This window comes from Apodemus sylvaticus, chromosome 10 (genome assembly GCF_947179515.1).
Source record: "Apodemus sylvaticus chromosome 10, mApoSyl1.1, whole genome shotgun sequence".
Classification (NCBI taxonomy): domain Eukaryota; kingdom Metazoa; phylum Chordata; class Mammalia; order Rodentia; family Muridae; genus Apodemus; species Apodemus sylvaticus.
The window spans coordinates 41,379,433-41,385,881 of record NC_067481.1 but is presented as its reverse complement, the minus strand read 5'-3'; positions in this window follow the sequence as shown (position 1 = coordinate 41,385,881).

The window sequence follows — 6,449 nt, the reverse complement described above, 5'->3', positions numbered from 1 at the left end:
TCATTCACTCAGACCTCAGTGACCTTGGTCTCTTCACCACACAGATGCCCTAAATACACCGGAGAGGGGCTGAGGTCAGCACCATGGAACATGCTTTCAAAAGCAAATTCCTCTGGAGCCCTAGCCCGCAGCACCCTACCCTTATTACTTCAGAGCTAGAGAAACCTCTGGGTAAGGGACAGCTTGTCTTCTGGGTAAGGGATGCCTGGAGAATGGCCAGCTCTCAGTGCATAGGAAGAGTAACAAGGGCCAATAACTACTGTATTCTGGAGAGGTCTGAGGACAGGAGAGTGGGGAAAGGGAGAGCTGAGGGGACTACAGCCATTGGGTGCCTGTGGAGGATGACAGGCACAGCAGAAATGATCCTATTCTCCCTATTGTGGCAAAAGCAGGAGCTGATGTCTCCCAGCCACCAGTCCTGTGTTTGCCCTTTCAGGAGCATGCCCTGGTCCATTGCATAATCGCTGCTCCTTTCCCCGAGTCCAGCTCCCCTGGCCCTGTCCAATGGCTCTGGGTCAGACTCTGTACCCATCACCTCCAGAGTATCTGAGTCCATTGGCAGAGCAGGACAGGGCTAGACTCGAGGTCCAGCGAGCAGCTTCTGACCCCATTTCCCCATGCCACTCAGCTTACCTCATCCCTTCCGACAGAACCCTCCAGACCATGAACCCAAGTAGATCATCCCTGTACAAGTGCTTGTCTTGAATAATTTATCACTGGGTTGGAAGTCTAGCTGTCACACTTGCTGGACACCTTACACAGGGGTCAGGACATCAAAGGTTTGCTTCCATTTTCATTGTGGTTCCCAATAGCTATATGGCCACCTGACCCAAGTTTACTAATTTGTTTGGTTTGTTGCTTGGTTTTGTTTTGCTTTTCAAGACAGGGTTTCTCTGTGTAGCCCTGGCTATCCTAGCACTCACTTTGTAGACCAGGCTAGCCTTGAACTCAGAAACCTGTCTGCCTCTGTCTCCCAGTGCTGGTATTAAAGGTGTGTCACTGCTGCCCAATTTTGCCCAGTTTCTAGCTGATTATACTGAGTCGCTACCACCAAACCAGTCCCAGGAGCGAGAATTCCCCAGAAGTCAGCTGCTGGTGGGGCCTGCAGCAGGAGGAGACCCGCAGAGCTCTTGAGGTGACATGGCAGGCATTCTTACCCCTTTCCCTTCTGCTTTTGGCCCTGCATCTCCCCTCCTCTCAGTGTGACCCCTCAGCTGCTGCTCCCCTGACATCTGGTCACTATGTGGCTCTGAGCTAGTTGCTCAGCCTCTCCAAAGCTTTCCCAGGCTCCCCATCTGCAAAGAGAAAACTGGCTCCTAGACTGCAAGGGGTAGCCTGGGGTGACAAATAGATGGGAAGCTCCAGGGGATAGCCTCAGCAGTACAGACCAAGGGCACTATCACATATCTGTGTGACTGTGTGATTTAATCCTCCGCTTAACTCCATACATGATCTCCATGCAGGAACAGAGTAGAGCAGAGTTCACAGCCGCCCTGGCTTAGAGTGTGAGCCAGAAGAACTTGAGATGGGGAAACTGAGACCCAGAGCCATTTTGTTAGTCATTCTCTAGGATTCCTCAAATTCTGGGAAGTAGATACTGTGATTGCCTTGCTTTAAAGAGGAGAGTGAGGCTCAGAGACTCATTTGGCTCATTCCAGGCCATGCAGCTAATGAGAATCACAATGAAAATGGAAACTAAGCTTCTTCAGGAGGACACTTCCACCCTTGTACAAGGCGCCCAGTGAGTGGGACAATAGTACGTTATGTCACAATGATAAACTCCAGAGAGAACCACCACTTCAGAGGTGAGTTATCTGAGCTCAAGGTTTTTGAGGGTTCCATTCTTGATAGTGGCACAAGAACATGGTGCCAGACACAGCAATATCATGAGGGGCTGGAAATAGAGGAGCAAAAAAAGAGAAGTCAGGATTTGTCAACTCTACACAGTCATCATATTAGCCTTGGAGCAAGGTTCTGGGCACCCATGAAAGGTAAGGAGCAGAAGGGCAGGAAGGTAGCTTCCTCAGGGACTCTTAGTCTGGGAGACAAGGGAATGGACCGAGGTACATGCAAGTACTAAGCACTCACCGCAGTGCCCAGCACCAAGCACAGACCAGACACCAGACCCATTTCCTGAACCCAGGACCTCGTGATCTAGTAAAAACAAACAAACAAACAAAAAACTTAGATCTAAAATGAAAGCTGTGGGTTTAAAGTCAAAAGACTGGGACTTTACTGTTTGTTTGTAATTTGGGACAAGCCATTTGTGATGGTTTGTATATGCTTGGCCCAGGGAGTGGCACTATTAGAGTATGGTCCTGTTGAGGAGGTGTGCCACTGTGGGTATGGGCTTTAAGACCCTCCTCATCCTAACTTCCTGGAAGCCAGTATTCTGCTCGAGGCCTTCATATGAAGATGTAGAACTCTCAGCTCCTCCTGAACCATGCCTGCCTGGATGCTGCCATGTTCCTGTCTTGATGATAATGGACTAAACCTCTGAGTCTGTAAGCCAGCCCCAATTAAATGTCCTTTGATAAGAGTTGCCTTGTTCATGGTATTTGTTCACAGCAGTAAAACCTTAACTAAGACACCATTTGACCTTTCTTAGCTGGCATCAGCTGGGAAGAGACACTGGGAAGGACTTACTGAAGATGAGATCACAGGAGGAGGAGGACTGAGCTTGGGATAGGGATGGCAGGGATGGACAGCCGTGCTGCTTCCTCCTCTGCACTTAATGCCAACACTTGCCAGCACCCACCATCAAATGATTACCAAGTGTTGAGTGTCCAGATGCAGAGAGGCAGAGGCAGAAGGTCTGTTTTCCAGTCCTCGTCAGGCAGAGTCTGGGGTATGGGGTTTATTTCTAGCCCCATGTCTTGGGAAGAGTGGTTATATATCCAAGTATATCTACAAAGGTGGCTCAGTGTAGCCCAGAGACTGGAATCAATCCCCTAAAACTGAAATGAAGATGCTACAGATGCTTCTGCTGCAAAAGAGATGTCTTAGAGCTTAGGAACTCCTTGATCAGGCTCAGGATCCCCATATTGTCCCTGCCTGTCTTTGTGTGTTCTGGGTCCTGCCTCTTGGGCTCATCTGCTTCTCATCCAACCTCCTTGCACTAGACAACACTGCTTTAAGACCATCATGATCCCGGCAGTGGTGGCACGCGGCTTTAATCCCAGCACTTGGGAGGCAGAGGCAGGCAGATTTCTGAGTTCGAGGCCAGCCTGGTCTACAGAGTGAGTTCCAGGACAGCCAGGGCTACACAGAGAAACCCTGTCTCAAAAAACAAACAAACAAACAAACAAACAAAATACCATCATGAAGATACACCAAGGGTAAACCTAACATTCAATGAATCCAAACACCCTTAGCTGGTCATGGGACTTTCCCTGCAGTGCAGAATCTAGAAGGGGTAATGAGTCCCTACAAGCTGACATTAGAGCACACTCTGCTGCTGGCCAGACAAGAGCCAAGATGGCTTTCCAGTGCTCTACCCTGCTTCTGAGTCTTCCAGTGCCAAGCCCCCTCCTGTCTCCATCTCCCCACCTAAATGGACTCTTCCTCCAATGACCCTTGCTCCCTACATACCCCATGTTGTTCCAGTGGAATATCCCCATCCTCACAGTCATGTGACTACCAGCAGTTCTCCCCAGGCATGGCCATGTCTGAATCTGTTGCCTGAGCACCCCTGCGGAGGGTCACACTGTTTAGCAGAGCTGAGTGAGCCCAAACTCTGCATCTCAGACAGGCTTCCAGGGATGAAGGAGCTGATGTGCACTTACAAGGCCAAGTTTGCAAGTCTTTACTTGATATTTAGCAAACTGCCTAAGCTCCAGGTGGGGCGTGGGATGCAGCCACAGGGGTTCAGGGGATTCCTGCTGCTTGATGCTTTTCTTACCCAGCAGGCTTCCCAAGGTACTCTTCTATGTTATTAGGAGAGAAATTCCACAACCCTTTCCTATAAAGATTTGCTCTCAAAGAACCACATAGAAGGTCTGGCAAATACCTCTTGCCAATAATTTTAAGAATATAAGACACAAGACAGTGTATCCAAAAGGATGGTCCATTAGGGTGGAGAGTAGAAAGGCAAAACTGCCCCCCATTTTTTGTATCAAGTGCACATTAAGGGCAAAGCCAACCTCTAGGGTCTGCACTGGGGCCCTGCTCACTCTTGAGTTCCAGTGTCCTCATTCTCAGTTCTTAATTGTTTCCAGCCTCTGGGGAACCCATAAGAAAGGTCCTAAGTGGAGTCCTGCCTCTGGATGCAGCCACCACTGTGACCCTTCTGGGGGTCCAGGACGTTCCTAGTGATTCCAGAGGTCTGGAAATCCTCTCTGAAGGATAGCAAGCAGTTAGTGCAAGCCAGGGACAGAGGGCCTGGGGGCAAGGAAGGAGGAGGGCCTGGGGTTGAAGAACTGAAGTGCCCACAGAGAAGCACTCCACTTGCAAGCTAAATAGAGTCACTTTATCAGGGAACAAGGTGCAGAGTGCCATAAAAATTAAAGTAATTTACTATAGCTGCCATTCTGCTGTGTTTGGGTTATGCTTAAGCCACAGCTTGGAGGGAGAGGAGTCATGAGCATTAGTGAGGCATGGGGGGGGGGGGTTGGGGGGCTGGGAGCTGGGGGGTGGGGGTAGGGGGAATGTGGTTGGTATGTGTCCAGCCCGGAGCAACCATCCTGATTCCATGAAAATGAAACAGGCCCTGGTGGGTTACCCCACTGACCAGAGAGTCAGGGCAGTGGCTTTCTCTTTTGGGTAAAGCTAGGCACAGTTTAGCCTGAAAAGGGGGATTCTACCCAGGCCGGGGCAGAAGGCTCTGCCTCAGTTTATCCCCCACCCTTTCCATACAGACAGATCTGGAAGTCAAGGCTGGACCAGAAACAAAGTAAGAAGAGCCTACTTGGAATCCTTCCTACTCTCACCAGAGAACCAGGGCAAGTTACATTAACCTTCTAAAGCTTGTTCTTCTGGGTTCATCTGTTAAATGGGGAATAATTCCTCTTAATGAATGGTATTGTTTGCATTAAGGGATATTATGTCTGGTATCTGCCTGCCTAGAAGTTCAGCGGTAGCAGAAAGTCCAGGTCTATGGTAATGAGCTTTGATTGCCAACTTAGCCCAATCTAGAATCACCTGGAAAGAGACTCAGTGAGGAAACTATCCTTGGGTTGGTCTTGTGAGCATGCCCATGGAAGGCTGTCTTAATTAAGTTAATTGATATGGGAAGATACAGACCACTGTGAGAGACACCATTCCCTAGGAAAGGGGTCCTGAGCTGTATAAGAGCAGAGAAACAGAGCTAAGCAGAGACAGACATATATGTATTCATTTCTCTCTGCTCTTGACTGTGGATGTGATGTGACTATCTGTTCTAACTTCCTGCCTTGACTTCCCCACAATGATGGAATATAATGGAACTGTAAGCTGAATTTCTCTTCAAGTTGATCTTTGTTGAAGTTTTTATTTATTTAATGATTTATTTAATGATTTATTTATTTTATCTATGTAAGCACACTGTTGCTATGTTCAGACACAGCAGAAGAGAGCATTGGATACCATCACAGATGGTTGTGAGCCACCAGGTGGTTGCTGGGAATTGAACTCAGGACCTCTGGAGGAGCAGTCAGTGCTCTTGACCGTTGGGCCATCTCTCCAGCACCCCCCACCTTTTATCACAGAAATAGAAATGAGAGTAGGATGAGACCCCTAATGCAGAAGCAGATGCCATCATGAGAGCCATGCCAATAATAACTACAGTGGACATTTCCAACTGTTCGCAGGCACACTGACGTCTCATGACGGCTTTGTAACAGCACCACACCGTGTGCAGCCAAAAAAGAAGCCCAGAGGCCAAGACACAGGCCTCAGACACGCAGCAGAATGCCAGGGCTTCTTTAGCGCCACAGTCTATATTAGCTGTGTCCCCTGGCTTCAGGAAATGAACGCTCCCTGTGTGGCAGTTCGACTGAGAAATGTCCCCCATAAGCTCATGTATTTAATGACCAGGTGCCTAGCTGCTGGCAGTTTTGGTGGAAGAACCTTTAAGACTTGAAGCCTTGCAGGAAGGAGGAAGCACATCACTGAAGGACACTGTGACCTTGAGCCTCACTCTCTCCACCTGTAGTTTGTTCTCTGTTTCCTATGTGTGGCTGCGCCCCGGCCTCTCAGCTTCTGCTCCCGTTGTTTGCAGCCAGGCCTCCCTGCCCCAGTGGATTCTTATCCCTCCAAAACCATAAACCCCAAATAAACTCTCTCTTTTACAAGTTCTTTTGGGTTGTGGTGTTTTGACAGAGTGATAGAAGAGTAACTGAGATAGCCTAGAAGACAGCATTGAAAATCCAAGTCTCGTCTCTGTCACTGGGATGCAAAACAAATTACGCTGCACCTAGGTCTCAGTTTCCCTACTCTCAACAAGGGGATGGGCAGGTATCCCAAAAGGGTGA